Source organism: Schistocerca serialis, chromosome 10 (genome assembly GCF_023864345.2).
Source record: "Schistocerca serialis cubense isolate TAMUIC-IGC-003099 chromosome 10, iqSchSeri2.2, whole genome shotgun sequence".
In the NCBI taxonomy this organism is placed as follows: domain Eukaryota; kingdom Metazoa; phylum Arthropoda; class Insecta; order Orthoptera; family Acrididae; genus Schistocerca; species Schistocerca serialis.
In genome coordinates, this window is record NC_064647.1 from 196,866,873 (window position 1) to 196,885,305 (window position 18,433).

The following is an 18,433-nucleotide window of genomic DNA, read 5'->3' on the forward strand; positions in this document are numbered from 1 at the left end:
TAATTTCAAAGTTCAGTTTAAGTATTCATAGCTGGCTACAATATTTAGATTACACAAGCACAAATTAAGAGTGCGAGTTTTGTTACCGTATTTTAGCTTACCTGTGACTGCAGCTCAGCTTGGTACGTACTAAATTTTACTATTGTTAATTGTTCAGAATCATTTAATTCAAGTTCAAAGTAAAATCTCTTATTTCTAAATTGCGTAGATTCAAGTAGCTTTTGAAATGATTGTTGAGGTAGTCCAAGACTAACCGTATTTTACTGAATTTCGATGTGCTTCAGAAAGAAAGCTCACTATTAATTTCAGTCACTAAATTAACTTTCAGTTTTCGTTTTATTAATTCTTTTGCTAAATTAAGTCAGAGTGCAGCGAAAGTTATTACCTCTGACAAACTTTTAGTTTCACACTACACGTGTCAACCTTCAGTTGCCATGCTTCTAGTGCTAATTATATGTGTAATTACCTTTCTTTTTCAGTTACTATAGTAATTGTCCTTAGGACTGGCGACCGTAATTTCCCCCAAATCTCAAATATCTAATTACCGCTAGTTGATTGTTAACGTAACGGCCGCACATTTACTTTCTTCATTAACTTTACCCCTTTTCAAAATTAATTTCCACCAGTTTCATTTGCATTTTTCCTTTCATTTAGATGTAACCCTTTCCTCCCTCTTTACCGACAGATTAACTTCGGTGTCGATTGCTTTTTCCCAAATTTCCATTAGGTACACGCGGTTTAATTTTTCACTGTCATTAAGGTCGATAAGTGAGGGGGAGGTTACATAGTATAGTAACTGCCTTCACTAACGACTGGGTGTCAATGAGATCACACACTCTTTTCACAATCGAAACGAGGAACGGAAGGCGTGAATATTAATGAACAGGGAGAGACTGGCCGCTAATGAGCGCCTATCTCTTAGCCGTCTCTCGGGGAATCACGCGAGTTTTGGGGGATACAGATAACCTTTTTCATCTGACAATTAGCGGAAATGGCACTTACGTGTTGTGTGTCGAGAGGTTGCTGTATCTAAGATGACAGTATTTCCAGTTAAAACCTATGTGTGCTTCCCCTCGTTGATGTAGTCGTTGCTCGTACTGCAATCCCGCTAGACGTTGTCAGGTCCTAAGCTGGGGTCACCATTAAGCGCGGGTTTCCTCTTTATCTGACCCGGACGGTGATGCATGCAGAATATGCCACCAGAGTAACACCAGTTGTCGGGTGGTTATTTTGTGCATTAAACTTCCATACGCTCCTGTAATTTAAGTTAGTTGTGGGCAACGGTTAAAATTAATTTGAAAATAGTGGCCTCAATGAAATATGAGTACCTTTAATACAGATGGCGGGCATCAGCTAGGCACGGCTTGGGATCAGGCAGCGGGCACGTGGGGCCCTTAACGAAAACAAAACATTACCCTATGCAGCGGCATCAGTGACGTCACAGAAGGCTAAGGAGGACAGCAGGAACCAAAAGGCAGTCACCACTGACAGTGGCCGGTGAGTACTCGGCCGAAAGCTCGTGGATTTTAAACCAGCTGACATTATACAGGGTGAGTCACCTAACGTTACCGCTGGATATATTTCGTAAACCACATCAAATACTGACGAATCGATTCCACAGACCGAACGTGAGGAGAGGGGCTAGTGTAATTGGTTAATACAAACCATAAAAAAATGCACGGAAGTATGTTTTTTAACACAAACCTACGTTTTTTTAAAATGTAATCCCGTTAGTTTTGTTAGCACATCTGAACATATAAACAAATACGTAATCAGTGCCGTTTGTTGCATTGTAAAATGTTAATTACATCCGGAGATATTGTAACCTGAAGTTGACGCTTGAGTACCACGCCTCCGCTGTTCCATCGTGTGTATCGGAGAGCACCGAATTACGTAGAGATCCAAAGGGAACGGTGATGGACCTTAGGTACAGAAGAGACTGGAACAGCACATTACGTCCACCTGCTAACACCTCTTTATTGGTCTTTTTCACTGACGCATATGTACGTTACCATGAGGGGTGAGGTACACGTACACACGTGGTTTCCGTTTTCAATTACGGAGTGGAATAGAGTGTGTCCCGACATGTTAGGCCAATAGATGTTCAATGTGGTGGCCATCATTTGCTGCACACAATTGCAATCTCTGGCGTAATGAATATCGTACATGCCGCAGTACATCTGGTGTAATGTCGCCGCAGGCTGCCACAGTACGTTGTTTCATATCCTCTGGGGTTGTAGGTACATCACGGTACACATTCTCCTTTAACGCACCCCACAGAAAGAAGTCCAGAGGTGTAAGATCAGGAGAACGGGCTGGCCAATTTATGCGTCCTCCACGTCCTATGAAACGCCCGTCGAGCGTGTACCTCACCCCTCATGGTAATGTACACGTGCGTCAGTGAAAAAGACCAATAAAAAGGTGTTAGCATGTGGACGTAATGTGCTGTTCCAGTCTCTTCTGTACCTAAGGTCCATCACCGTTCCCTTTGGATCCCTAGGTAATTCGGTGCTCTCCGATACACACGATCGAACAGCGGAGGAGTGGTACTCAAGCGTCAACTTTAGGTTACAATATCTCCGGATGTAATTAACATTTTACAATGCAACAAACGGCTCTGATTACGTATTTGTTTATATGTTCAGATGTGCTAACAAAACTAACGGGGTTCCATTTAAAAAAACGTAGGTTTGTGTTAAAAACATACTTCCGTGCATTTTTTTATGGTTTGTATTAACCAGTTACACTAGCCCCTCTCCTCACGTTCGGTCTGTGGAATCGACTCGTCAGTATTTGATGTGGTTTACGAAATATATCCAGCGGTAATGATAGGTGACTCACCCTGTATATGTACTTAATGCGAAGGAGATCATCTGATTACTGCCGGCCGGTGTGGCCGAGCGCTTCTAGGCGCTTCGGTCTGGAACCGCGCGACCGCTACGGTCGCAGGTTCGAATCCTGCCTCGGGCATGGACGCGTGTGATGTCCTTAGGTTAGTTAGGTTTAAGTAGTTCTAAGTTCTAGGGGACTGATGACCTCAGGTGTTAAGTCCCATAGTGCTCAGAGCCATTTGAACCATCATCTGATTACTAAATTAAACAGAATGCCAAATCGTTTTAAGCTTTTTGCCTGACTGCGTCACTCGAATGCTAGTACGGTCTTGGCAAAGACCGGAATGTGAGGCAGTGTGTGAGGTCGCCACCTCATAAATCGCCTGTGAAAATTAGATCGCGCATCGCCTGCTCATTGGTTGCGTGATTACGTCGAAGGAATCAATAACTACAGCATGCACAGTACATCAAAGTCTGCCCTCAAAGAATGCAGGAAATTAGAGTGTTCAGGACAGTTAATTGCTCCTGACTTCACGCCTGCACGTAATGACTCTGAGCACTATGGGACTTAACATCTTAGGTCATCAGTCCCCTAGAACTTAGAACTACTTAAACCTAACTAACCTAAGGACATCACACACATCCATGCCCGAGGCAGGATTCGAACCAGCGACCGTCGCAGTCTCGCGGTTCCGGGCTGCAGCGCCTAGAACCGCATGGCCACCGCGGTCGGCTCCTGCACGTAATGTTCGAGCGTATTCACCTAAGTGCCTAAGCTCGCGTAGTATGGTCGGACTCCGCAAGTCGATGAGCAGAAGCCATCATGAGCTAGTAAGTGCTGTTAGCGGAAGTGATGTCCGCGCACACCGGGTCTGGGTAAAGAAGTCTCCCAAGAAACAAGTCTGTACTCGGTGCCCCACAGCGGAGAAGACTTGCTTCTGCGCGTGCACGACTTTCTGTGATCCAGTGAGACGATTCTACAATATGCTGCCGCTGACGCGATACGGAAGAATTCAGCATCGTCCGAGTTTGCAATGTTAACACACGGAAGGACTCAGTTCTTAACAGATATCATCGGTGTCCATGCAGCTCCTTTAGAATGAAATGATAATTAAATCAAGACCCTAAGCTGTCGACAAGCATTGATATAGATCAAGGGGGCAGTTGAAAATGTGTGCCCCGACCGGGACTCGAACCCGGGATCTCCTGCTTACATGGCAGACGCTATGGCCTGCAGCATCGTCGACAGGACTGACTGCGGAGCCGAGTGGAGGGTCTGAATCAGAGGCTGAGACGGTTCTGCGACCGTGTGGGCTGCAGATTCCTCGACTTGCGCCATAGGGTGGTGGGGTTTCGGGTTCCGCTGGATAGGTCAGGAGTCCACTACACGCAACAAGCGGCTACACGGGTATCAGGGGTTGTGTGGCGTGGGCTGGGCGTTTTTTTTAGGTTAGATGGCCTTGGGCAAGTACAGAAAGGGCAACAGCCTCAACGGGTGCGGGGCAAAGTCAGGACATGCGGGGACCAAGCAGCAATCGGTATTGTAATTGTAAACTGTCGAAGCTGCGTTGGTAAAGTACCGGAACTTCAAGCGCTGATAGAAAGCACCGCAGCTGAAATCGTTATAGGTACAGAAAGCTGGCTGAAGCCAGAGATAAATTCTGCCGAAATTTTTACAAAGGTACAGACGGTGTTTAGAAAGGATAGACTGCATGCAACCGGTGGTGGAGTGTTCGTCGCTGTTAGTAGTAGTTTATCCTGTAGTGAAGTAGAAGTGGGTAGTTCCTGTGAATTATTATGGGTGGAGGTTACACTCAACAACCGAACTAGGTTAATAATTGGCTCCTTTTACCGACCTCCCGACTCAGCAGCATTAGTGGCAGAACAACTGAGAGAAAATTTGGAATATATTTCACATTAATTTTCTCAGCATGTTATAGTCTTAGGTGGAGATTTCAATTTACCAGATATAGACTGGGACACTCAGATGTTTAAGACGGGTGGTAGGGACAGAGCATCGAGTGACATTATACTGAGTGCAGTATCCGAAAATTACCTCTAGCAATTAAACAGAGAACCGACTCGTGGAGATAACATCTTGGACCTACTGATAACAAACAGACCCGAACTTTTCGACTCTGTATGTGCAGAACAGGGAATCAGTGATCATAAGGCCGTTGCAGCATCCCTGAATATGGAAGTTAATAGGAATATAAAAAAGGGAGGAAGGTTTATCTGTTTAGCAACAGTAATAGAAGCCGGATTTCAGACTACCTAACAGATCAAAACGAAAATTTCTGTTCCGACACTGACAATGTTGAGTCTTTATGGAAAAAGTTCAAGGCAATTGTAAAATGCGTTTTAGACAGGTACGTGCCGAGTAAAACTGTGAGGGACGGGAAAAACCCACCGTGGTACAACAACAAAGTTAGGAAACTACTGCGAAAGCAAAGAGAGCTTCACTCCAAGTTTAAACGCAGCCAAAACCTCTCAGACAAACAGAAGCTAAACGATGTCAAAGTCAGCGTAAGGAGGGCTATGCGTGAAGCGTTCAGTGAATTCGAAAGTAAAATTCTATGTACGGACTTGACAGAAAATCCTAGGAAGTTCTGGTCTTACGTTAAATCAGTAAGTGGCTCGAAACAGCATATACAGACACTCCGGGATGATGATGGCATTGAAACAGAGGATGACACGCGTAAAGCTGAAATACTAAACACCTTTTTCCAAAGCTGTTTCACAGAGGAAGACCGCACTGCAGTTCCTTCTCTAAATCCTCGCACAAACGAAAAAATGGCTGACATAGAAATAAGTGTCCAAGGAATAGAAAAGCAACTGGAATCACTCAACAGAGGAAAGTCCACTGGACCTGACGGGATACCAATTCGATTCTACACAGAGTACGTGAAACAACTTGCCCCCCTTCTAACAGCCGCGTACCGCAAGTCTCTAGAGGAACGGAAGGTTCCAAATGATTGGAAAAGAGCACAGGTAGTCCCAGTCTTCAAGAAGGGTCTTCGAGCAGATGCGCAAAACTATAGACCTATATCTCTGACGTCGATCTGTTGTAGAATTTTAGAACATGTTTTTTGCTCGAGTATCATGTCGTTTTTGGAAATCAAGAATCTACTATGTAGGAATCAACATGGATTTTGGAAACAGCGATCGTGTGAGACCCAACTCGCTTTATTTGTTCATGAGACCCAGAAAATATTAGATACAGGCTCCTAGGTAGATGCTATTCTTCTTGACTTCCGGAAGGCGTTCGATACAGTTCCGCACTGTCGCCTGATAAACAAAGTAAGAGCCTACGAAATATCAGACCAGCTGTGTGGCTGGATTGAAGAGTTTTTAGCAAACAGAACACAGCATGTTGTTATCAATGGAGAGACGTCTACAGACGTTAAAGTAACGTCTGGCGTGCCACAGGGGAGTGTTACGGGACCATTGCTTTTCACAATATATATATATAAATGACCTAGTAGATAGTGTCGGAAGTTCCATGCGGCTTTTCGCGGATGGTGCTGTAGTATACAGAGAAGTTGCAGCATTAGAAAATTGTAGCGAAATGCAGGAAGATCTGCTGCGGATAGGCACTTGGTGCAGGGAGTGGCAACTGATCCTTAGCATAGACAAATGTAATGTATTGCGAATACATAGAAAGAAGGACCCTTTATTGTATGATTATATGATAGCGGAACAAACAATGGTAGCAGTTACTTCTGTAAAATATCTGGGAGTATGCGTGCGGAACGATTTGAAGTGGAATGATCATATAGAATTAATTGTTGGTAAGGCGGGTACCAGGTTGAGATTCATTGGGAGAGTGCTTAGAAAATGTAGTCCATCAAGAAAGGAGGTGGCTTACAAAACACTCGTTCGACCTATACTTGAGTATTGCTCATCAGTGTGGGATCCGTACCAGATCGGGTTGACGGAGGAGATAGAGAAGATCCAAAGAAGAGCGATGCGTTTCGTCACAGGGTTATTTGGTAATCGTGATAGCGTTACGGAGATGTTTAACAAACTCAAGTGGCAGACTCTGCAAGAGAGGCGCTCTGCATCGCGGTGTAGCTTGCTCGCCAGGTTTCGAGAGGGTGCGTTTCTGGATGAGGTATCGAATATATTGCTTCCCCCTACTTATACCTCCCGAGGAGATCACGAATGTAAAATTAGAGAGATTAGAGCGCGCACGGAGGCTTTCAGACAGTCGTTCTTCCCCCGAACCATACGCGACTGGAACAGGAAAGGGAGGTAATGACAGTGGCACGTAAAGTGCCCTCCGCCACACACCGTTGGGTGGCTTGCGGAGTATAAATGTAGATGTAGATGTATAGTCAGCTGAGCCACCGAGGGCACAGAGGATAGTGCGACGGCAGGGATTTATCCCTTGCACGCTCCCCGTGAGACCCACATTCCCAGCTTAATGTCCACACACTACATCCGTTGTGCCCCTGCCCATTACACTCATTACTCGCGGCAGACAATCTTACCGAGTCCCGTAAGAGTTGGGGCAATGCGTGTGCATCCAGCACAGAAGAAGAAAAGTACGACATTTATTGGCGTCCTAATATGCACAATCACTGTATGTTCCTTGCTGTAAATGTCAGTATTCATAAACTAACATCGATGGAAGTCGAAGAAAATGAATTAAAGTACAGTATGACAATAAAACATGTGACATGTCAGCCCAGCAATATACTGACACGTTTCAATAATACGGCTGTTTTTAAAGGTGAACGTACATGATTATAAACTATTGGTAACAGTGCCTAGGTGGGGAAAGCAACAGGTAACACAGCAAACTGAGTTTCAGGCGTAAGTGTGGTACGGTTTGCTTCCAGACTACCATCTGCTCACACAACGTATCCAGTGGTATGAAAACCAGCGTAAGATATATACAACGTACAATTTTTAAAACTGTCATTACATGGTAAATAAAAGTTTACTATATTTAGCGGAATTCAAGAAGATTTTTATAGCACCATTTCGAAATAAGGCGGGCACTGACACATGTGAATATTGCCGAATCATGTGTTTAAGCGAAATATTGAGACGACTTATTTAGAGACGAATAGAAAATGTGGCAGAAGCAGACCTCGGGGCAGATCAGTTTTACTCCGTGGAAATGTAGGAACACGCGAGGTAATACACATCCTGTGGCTTACCTTAAAAGATAAACTTATGTTAACAACTCTTGTTGATTTAGAGGAAATGTTTGGCAATCTTCACTGCAATACATTGTTTGAAATTCTGAAGGTGGCACGGGTAAAACACAGGGAGCGAAACGCCGCCCACAACATGTACGAAAACCAGGCAGCTGTTATAAAGAGTTGAAGGACTTCAAAGGGAGGCAACAGTTTGGAAGGGAGTGGGAGATGGGTATAGCCCACCCTCGAAGTTATTCAGTCTGCACGGGGAGCAAGCACTAAAGAAAACCAAAGAAAAATTGGAGAAGGAATTCCCGATCGCGCGCGCGCACACACACACACACACACACACACACACACACACACACACACACACACACACACACAAACAAACAACTTAAGGTATCCTGACGAAATTTAATTCTGTCAGTGACGGCAAAGGACGTGGAAGATTAGTTGAACAGAATGGATATTGTCCTGAATCGATGTTACAACACGAATATCAACTAAGTTAAAACAAGGGTAATGGAATGCAGTCAAATGGAATGAGGCGATGCCGAAGGGATTAGATAAGGAAACGAGACACTAAAAGTGGCCGAGAACTTTAGGCATTCGACTAGCAAAAAACCTGATGATGGGCGAACTAGAGAGTATATAAAATGTAGACTGGCAATAGCTAAAAAATTATTTCTGAAGAGGAGGTATCTATCAATAATGAATACAAAATTCAATGTTATGAATGCTTTTCTGGAGGAATTTATTTGGAGTGTTGTCCTGTACGAAAGTCAAACGTGGGCGATAAACAGTTCATCTAAGAAGAGAATGGAACTTTTTCAAACGTGTAAGAGTGCTGAAGATATCTGGATCGATCCAAACGCAAATGAAGAAGTGCTGAGTTGCATTTTGACGAAAGATGCTTTATGGCACAACTTGACTAACAGAAGCGATAAACTGACAGGACACGTCTCGGAAATGGAAACAAGTGTGAGTGTAAAAGATATGAAGGGATACCAGCGCTTGGCCGCAGGTGACTGTTTCAAATGGGTGCAAGGAGCGGTAGCTCTGCAGAGTTTTGCACAGGGATGTCTAGAGTGGAGAACACAACTACAATGCCTCACAAAAATATCTTTTTCGGATTCTGCAGGGAACCCGTAAAACTTGAAAGGACTTTGCGACTGACTGAATACGACTATCGTTCCATTACGGCCAGTTTAGAGGCAGCAGTAGTGCGGAAAAAAGGATGTATATTTTTGAAAATTGCAAATTATTTCTTCTGAAGCCACGAGTACTGTCTGTAGAAGAGTCAGAAGGGGCGGTGCCAACTCAGCAGTACAGATTTCGTCTAAATTTATGGCATATGCAGGGCGTGGACATAAACGAAAGTGGTAGCTCCAGGTAGGGAAAAAAAAAACAGCATTTTTGGTGCGGGTCGGACGAGGCACTTGATATTTCTGGCAGCGTTCGATGCAGCGGAAACAGTACACAACGGTAATCCGAGGGACTTTTGACTGAGTCTCTGGGCGCAAACTTTTCATAATTTTCAGTTTCTACGCTACTCTGGAAACAAACCGAAATAATGATTACTATATTGTACGTATTAATAGGTTCAGGAAAATAATAGGTAGGAAAGGCAAAGAAAACTTTTGGGATTGCAAAGACAATTCCGAGGAAGAGATTCAGTCCTGAGACTGGTTTGATGCAGCTCTCCATGCTACTCTACCCCGTGCAAGCTACCTACTGCAACCTACATCCTTCTGCATCTGCTTAGTGTATTCATCTCTTGGTCTCCCCCTATGATTTTTACCCTCCATAGTGCCCTCCAATACTAAACTGGTTATCACTTGATGCCTCAGAACATGTCCTACCAATCGATCCCTTCTTCTAGTCAAGTTGTGCCACAAATTTCTCTTCTCCCCAATTCTATTCAGTATCTCATCATTAGTCATATGGTCTACACATCTAATCAGCAGCATTCTTTTGTAGCACCACATTTTGAAAGTTTCTATTCTCTTATTGTCTAAACTATTGCCGGCCGGAGTGGCCGCGCAGTTAAAGGCGCTACAGTCTGGAACCGCGCGACCGCTACGGTCGCAGGTTCGAATCCTGCCTCGCGCATGGATGTGTGTGATGTCCTTAGGTTAGTTAGGCTTAAGTAGTTCTAAGTTCTAGGGGACTTATGACCACAGCAGTTGAGTCCCATAGTGCTCAGAGCCATTTGAACCATTTTATAAACTATTTATCGCCGATGTTTGACTTCCATACGTGGCTACACTCCACACAACGACTTCCGACATTTAAATCCATACTCGATGTTAACAAATTTCTCTTCTTCGGAAATACTTTTCTTGTTATAGCCAGTCTACATTTTATATCCTCTCTACTTCGACCATCATCAGTTATTTTGCTCCCCAGATAGCAAAATTCATCTACTACTTTAAGTGTCTCATTTCCTAATCTAATTCCCTTAGCATCACCTGATTTAATTCGACTACATTCCATTATCCTCGTTTTGCTTTTGTCGATGTTCATCTTATATCCTCCTTTCGAGACACTGTCCATTCCATTTAACTGATCTTTCAGGTCCTTTGCTGTCTCTGACAGAATTACAATGTCATTGGCGAACCTAAAATTTTTTATTTCTTCTCCATGGTTTTTAATTCCTACTCCAAATTTTTCTTTTGTTTCCTTTACTGCTTGCTCAATATACATATTGAATAACATCGGGGATAGGCTACAACCCTGTCTCGCTCTGTTCCCAACCAATGCTTCCCTTTCATACCCTTCGACTCTTATAACTACCACCTGGTTTCTGTACAAGTTGTACAAGATAACTCTCTATATAAAAATAGATTATTATTTTACAGTTTACGATGTACAGGGAATGCAGTAATTCTCTCGGCACCCTGGAAACGTTATAGATGTCATATTTCTATAGTTACACTGTTGTTTTAGGGTTTCTATAGATAAAAAATTTGGTTCACAATGCTAAAAGGTTCTCTCTCATTGCACAGTCCGACAGAAAACCACGCGTAACCCACCATTTCGCCAATTATTGACTAGGATACCCGGTGATGTACAGTGAAATGTGTTTTCATGCAGGCTTCTCGGGATGCGATTTATTTTTCTGTCCTGACGAGATAAGACCAATTTTGAAGCTTTTTGATCACATTTTTTACCTAAAGACAAAAACTAGCATCGCAGGGTTGCCGTACCCTGAGGGGCGGTAGCTGGTCTGTTGTGGACTGTGACACCCTCATTCAACTGTTCAAAATGGTTCAAATGGCTCTGAGCACTATGGGACTTAACATCTGAGGTCATCAGTCCCCTAGACTTAGAACTACTTAAACCTAACTAACCTAAGGACTTCACAAACATCCATGCTCGAGTCAGAATTCGAACCTGCGACCGTAGCAGCAGCGCGATTTCGGGCGGAAGTGCCTAGCACCGCTCGACCACAGCGGCCGGCCATTAAATCGTTCACGAAGTACCCTGGACATGATTGAATGTGCGAAGCCGAATACCTGCACCACTGCCGAAATCGAAATTCCCATTCCTCGGACACCGACTACCCCGTTCGAACGATCTCAGCTCACGACGATGTTATATATTACACAAATCACTTGCACAACCACTTCTATACAACCGCAGCTCACACAGGGGGCGATTGGTGCTCATACAACACACCTGCACTATCTGTGCCCCACTACCCCATGATATTTGCTAAGCCAGTTTATTTTGCCGCGTACGCAACCACCTGTTTTTATTTTGCTTCTGCTTTCATTATATTTTCCAACGGCCTTGCCGCAGCGCTAACTCCGGCTCCCGTCAGATCACCGACGTGAAGCGCTGTCGGGCACGGTTAGCACTTGGATGGGTGACCATCCGGTCTGCCGAGCGCTGTTGGCAAGCGGGGTGCATTCAGCCGTTGTCAGGCAAACTGAGGAGCTACTTGATTGAGAAGTGACGGCGCCCGTCTCGTAAACTGACATATGGCCGGGAGAGCGGTGTGCTGAACACATGCCGCCTCTATTGACGCCTGTGGACTAAGGATGACACGGCGACCGGTCGGTACCGTTGCGCATTCATGGCCTGTTAGGGCGATGTTTTAGTTTTTTTTATATCTTTCATGAAAATCTTAATAAACATATTATATTGAGCATAAATTCGGTTTATTTGCAGTATAAGGCCCGCATCTCGTGGTCGTGCGGTAGCGTTCTCGCTTCCCACGCCCGGGTTCCCGGGTTCGATTCCCGGCGGGGTCAGGGATTTTCTCTGCCTCGTGATGGCTGGGTGTTGTGTGCTGTCCTTAGGTTAGTTAGGTTTAAGTAGTTCTAAGTTCTAGGGGACTGATGACCATAGATGTTAAGTCCCATAGTGCTCAGAGCCATTTGAACCATTTTTTTTTGCAGTATAAGGTAAGAACTGAATATAAAAACAGTTTCCGTATTGGGACTTGACCCCACGATTCTCGGATTACCGTTTTGTAATCTTTCCGTTACGCCCATCGCTCCCTGGGACATACGATAACATAAATTACTCCTGCCTCACCCGAATCGCGTCGGAAGTGCTGTCTTTTTTTTTTTTTTTTTCCTAAACGTTTGGCCATTTGGAGCTGCCACTTATGGGTCTAGCCCTGCACGCACCGTTAAGTTTGGAGGAAATCGGTGATGACTAGCACTCGTGTTCCACTCGTCAGTGGAACGAGAGAAGGCTGACTAGAGCGCTCTTTTGTTTCGCCGTTTTTCAGTAGCGTGCAGAATCGCTGACTTGCCGGTCTGAGGCGCAGATCAGTCACGGACCGGCTGTTGAGAGGATCACGTGACCTCGCTCTTGGACGGCAGTGAATGGAGGCTGCTGGTGTGCGCCGCGTGTTGTTTACCTGTAACACGAGAGCAGAAAACACGCGGATTAGCACGCCTGTCGGGAACGGCAAACACACAAATAGCAAAACACTGTTCACACAGCGTCACACGGCAATAAGCTCAGGCAACGTATAGGCGCACACATTCCGTATACACCGCACGCGAACACACACACACACACACACACACACACACACACACACACACACACAGGAACTCAATGCAGCGGAATATTTGTGCTCACAAGAAAGGTCTTTCGGCTCGAACAGGAAGTTTTACACAAACATTTGAACACAGACACATTTCACATTTCTAACCACGCCTGCAACGGCATATGATTCTGTTGCTCTTGGTTTGAACACGACAGCGCTTGCTGTCTTGGAGGAGGGGTGGGGGGGAGTTAACATGCCAGTCACTTAGTTTCCTCAAAACGTAGCTGACGCATTTAATATACGTATCTCAGTGTTGTCGTTCTCGTGCAGCAAAAATGTACGAAATCAATCATCTCCGGAATATTATAAATATTCTAAACCTAACTTTCAAAAATTAGTTTACGGTAGAGGAGTGCAGCACCATTCCCCCTTTCAATTATCGACCAAACGCAAGTATGGCTCACAGAGTGTTTAATGTATGTCGGATTGTAAAATAGTTAAGATCCTTAGATGTCAGGAAGGCATCTGGCCCAGACGGTGTCCCCGTAAGATTATATGTTGACTATGCTACAAATATAGCACCATTCTTATCCATCATCTATCAGCGATCACAGGAACAGCGGAAAGTTCTACGGGACTGGAAGAAGGCCCAGGTCATAGAAATCTAAAAAAGGGTAGAACATCGGATGCACACAATTACTGGTCAATTTCACTGATGTCGATTTGTTGTAGAATCATGGAACATATTTTGTGTTCAGACATAATGACCTTTCTAGATCCTGAGAAGCTCACTTGCAGAAACCATCACGGTTTTAGGAAACAGCGGTCATGCGAGACACAGCTGGCCCTCTTTGTATACGATATACAACAGTCTCTCGATACCGGCTCCCAGGTTGATCCCATATTTCTCGACTTTAGAAAGGCGTTCGACTCAGTTCCGCACTGTCGCTTGCTCCAAAAAGTGCGCGCTTACGATCTGTCCGATAACATATGCGATTGGACAGAAAGTTTTCTAACAGTCAGAGAGCAGTATGTCGTCCTCAATGGGGTAACTTCAACAGAAACAAGCGTAACATGAGGTGTGCCGCAGGGCAGTGTAATAGGTCCGCTGCTTTTTACGATTTACATGAACGATCTGGTTGATAGTGTTGACAGTGGCATTAGACTGTTTGCCGATGAAGCTGTAGTCTACAGGAAAGTAGTATCACACGAAAGTTGTGAACAAATCAATGAGGATTTGCAGAAAATAAATGCGTGGTGTAATGACTGGCAGTTATCTCTCAATATTAGTAAGTGTAACCTACTGCGTATAACAAGGCGAAAATCCCCATTGATGTACGAGTACAAAATAAATGCCCAGTCTTTGGAAGCGCTAACATCCGTCAAGTATCTGGGTGTGACTGTTCGAAATGATCTCAGATGGGATGATCAGATTACACAAGTAACGGGCAAGGCGAACTCTAGATCGCGGTTTATTGGCAGAATCCTGAAGCGATGCAGTCCTTCAACAAAGGAAATTGCTTACAATACGTTAGTTCGTCCAGTCTTAAGAGTATTCGTCGTCTGTATGGGATTCTTACCAGTTGGGTCTCATTCAAGAGATTGAGAAGATCCAAAGAAGAGCGGCAAGATTCGTCACTGTATCTTTAGCCATCGCGAGAGCGTTACAAATCTCACTGAGAGTCTGAAGAGGTACACACTTGCAGATAGACGACGCGCTAAACGGAAGGGGCTGCTCACTAAATTCCGAAATCCGATCTTCGCCGAGGATGTAGAGCATATATATTTACCACCAACTTTAAAATCGCGCAATGATCACCATTCAAAGATAAGGAAAATTTGAGCTCGTACTGAGGCGTTCAGACACTCGTTTTTCCCTGCGCGATCCGCGAGTGGGACAGGGGGGGGGGGGGGGGGGGGGAATATGACATTGGAGCGAATTGTGCCCTCCGCCACACACCGCTTGGTGGATAGCGTAGTATATATGTAGATGTAGATGTACTCAGTCGTAATACGTCGCATCAGAGAATCCAGTGATCTCTGGACCTAACTGATATGTATTGGTATTATCTGCTTGTTTCACTGTCCTCTAGTCGCAATTTCGTCTGTAGCTATAACATCTGGATAGACAGTGTAGTAGACACCGGCAGATGTTCCGTGAGGCTTTTTGCAGACGAAGCTGTTGTCTACGAAAAGACAGCTATGCTAGGAGGCTGTAGCGGAGTCCAGGTAGAGCTGCAGAGGAGTTGGATGACGAGTTGAACGGAATGGGTAGTGTGTAGAAAAGTAGTTACAAGGGAAAAAAAAGACGTAACTGAGCTAGTTGAATTAAATAAGGCAACGCGGAGTGTACTAGATTCGGAAATGAGACACTAAAAGTAATAAGATGGTTATCCGGAAACTGTTACAAGGCAAGTAGCTATAGCGGGGAATGTCCGTGTGGGAAGTTGGTACCACTGTTTTGTAGGGGGAAGCTACCGGAAGGAACGAGCGTTAGAAATGAGCGTTCTCATTCCGGCTCTCGCCAAGTGCGAAGTGCGCGCTGTAATTCGCTACCTGAATGCTAAGGTGATGAACACAGGTGCGATTCGTCGTGAAGTTGTTTCAGTTTATGGAGAGGACGTTACGTCAAGGCAGCACGTGACAAAATGGGTACGGAGTTTCAATTCTGGAAGAACGGAAATTCACGATGAAGACAGATGCGGAAGGCCGTCCGTTGTGACTGATGACGTGGTGCGGAAAATTGAAGAACGTCTTCTCTCTGATCGTCGGTCGACAATTGATGACCTGCTTGCAGCTTGTCCAAACGTTTCACGAACTGATGTTCATGAAATCGTAACTGATCGACTAAAGTCTCGCAAGTTGTGTGGGCGATGGTGACCGGAGATGGTTACCGAAGCACGCAAAATGAACAGAGTCGGTACTGCTAGCGAATTTCTTGACCGTTTTGAGAACGAAGGCGAGGTCTTACTCAAGTCTGTAGTGACAGCAGATGAAAATTGGGGTTATGACCGTACTACAGAGAGCAAGACTATGAATGCAGTGGCGCCATACTCTTTCTCTTTCATCCAAAAGAAATCAAAACTCAGCCAACACCTGGGAAAATCATGGTGCCAATATTTTGGGACAGAAAGGGGTTCTGCTCGTTGATTTTTTGGAAAGAGGTGAAACAATAAATGCTGAAAGACTTCGCCAGAAGATGATGAGTATGTCACTCGTCGAAACGTCGCAGTTTGAAGACACCGCCACCCTTCTGGGAGCCCGAGAACTCTTCACCAGCTGTATACGCCGGGAAAGCATACATTCACATCTGAAAGATATTATGAGACAGTGAAGAAACTTCGCAGAGCCGTACAAAACAAACGTTGCGGGATGCTGTCAACGGGACTATGACTCTTTTATGACAACTCGCGTGTAACACAAGAGTTGTTGATTTCGCTTGGTTGGGATATTTTAAGCCACCCCTCTCACAGCCCGATCAAGTGACTATCATTTGTTCACTAAACTGAAGGAACGCCTTCGCGGAAAACACTTTTCCGACGACGACGAGGTGAAAATCGAAGTGAAGAAGTGGCCGTAAAAGGCGGCAGCAGACGTCTATGACACAGGAATCAAAGAAGCTCGTCCCATGGATGACAAACTGTTTTCAGGGAAATGGTGATCACGTGGAAATATAATGCAAGTACTGTACTACAATGCATGTAAATATTATTAAAGTAAATTCATTTGTTGTGCTTCAAAAAATTTCTAGTAGCGTTGCTTTCTGGATTAGCCTCGTAGACGAGATCTGCTATTTAGGCAGCAAAATAACTAATGACGGCAGTTGTAGAAAGGATATAAAATGCAGCCTGTCAATAGCTAGAAAATATTTTATGACGAAGACATATCCTTTAACCCTAGAACGGTCGGGCCGGGTCTGTGAGACCCACTGGTTTTTGTTTCACTTAATTTACATTCTTATAGTTGCTGATTTGACTCGAACGCCCTGCTACCTTCCTGAAACATCCGAGAGAAAGCATTATTGTCGTGAATAAGGTTTTTCTTTGTTTAGTCGTTGTTTGGCAGTCTCAAAAAGCGCGCAGGTCTGTCAGACCCAACCTGATCATTTACGTAACTAATTTCTGCCAGTGCAACCACATTTTTATTTTGGTGTATCATTGAGTAACTAGTTATTTTGTGAACTATATGTGATGTACTAACGCCGAAATATCATTGTCAGTAGTCTGCAGTGTAACATGGCAAGAGAAAGTCTTTCTTACAGTGAAATTTGCTGAATTTTGTATGATAATCAGACTGAAGCAGACGATTCTGATGCGGACACCAGACTTCGAAATAAACAGTTATCATGACAGCAATAGTGAAATAAGTGGTGATGAAGAGGAATATGTTCAGTCATCTGCCGACACCGATGCACCTGCTATTGCTGATTCAAGTACAGCTCCTCTGACTGACTCAGTTACGCCACCTATACGCTATTACAAAGGAAGTAGTGAAGCAACTAAATGGCGAAAAACGTGTTTCCCACAAAGCGTTCGAACAAGACGTCACAACATAATTACAATGCATTTCCCTGGATGTATTCGACCTGCGATGGATGTACATTCACCGCTAGAATCACAGCAGTTATTTTTTAGCAATGCATTGATTGATACAATTCTTGAATCAACCAATATCTATATTGATTCAGTTCGAAACAACATTGCATGGCGGTAAAATGAATATTGAAGACTTTTGGAATACAAATGGGACAGGAATAGAAATCTTTCATGCAAGTATGTCACTGAAGAAGATCAGATTTTTGACTCGTTGTATCAGGTTCGACAACATTCATACAAGGGAAGAAAGAAAAGCACAAGATCATCTTGCTGCCATAAGAACCATTCTTGATATGTCTCCAACTGCAAAGCGTATTTTGCTCCGTCAGAAAACGTGACTTTGGACGAAGTGCTCGTTGCATACAGAGGCAGGTGCAGGTTCAGGCTGTATATCCCAAATAAACCTGCCAAGTATGGGATCAAGGTCTTCATCCTGGCTTGTTCTAAAACGTTTGGAACTTTATGCAGGTGCACAGCCCCAAGGACCGTACAAAGTCAGTAATAAGGCAGATGATGTTGTTTTCCGTCTTGTAGGCCCAGTAAAAGGGTCTGGAAGAAATCTGTCGATAGACAATTGGTTTACTTCTTACCCAATCGTCAAAAAACTATTACAAGAAAAGAGTATTACTGTTGTTGGTACGTTAAAAAAATAAGCCTGAAATTCCGTTTGACTTTTTACCCAAAAAGTGTAAAGAAGAGTACTCAAGTATGTTTGGATTTCAGGAAAATGTCACATTACTTTCATATGTACCAAAACGGAACAAATCAGTACTACTTTTGTCGTCAATGCACCATGATGATGAAATTGACAGTGACAGCGTTGGAAAGAAGAAACCAAGTGTA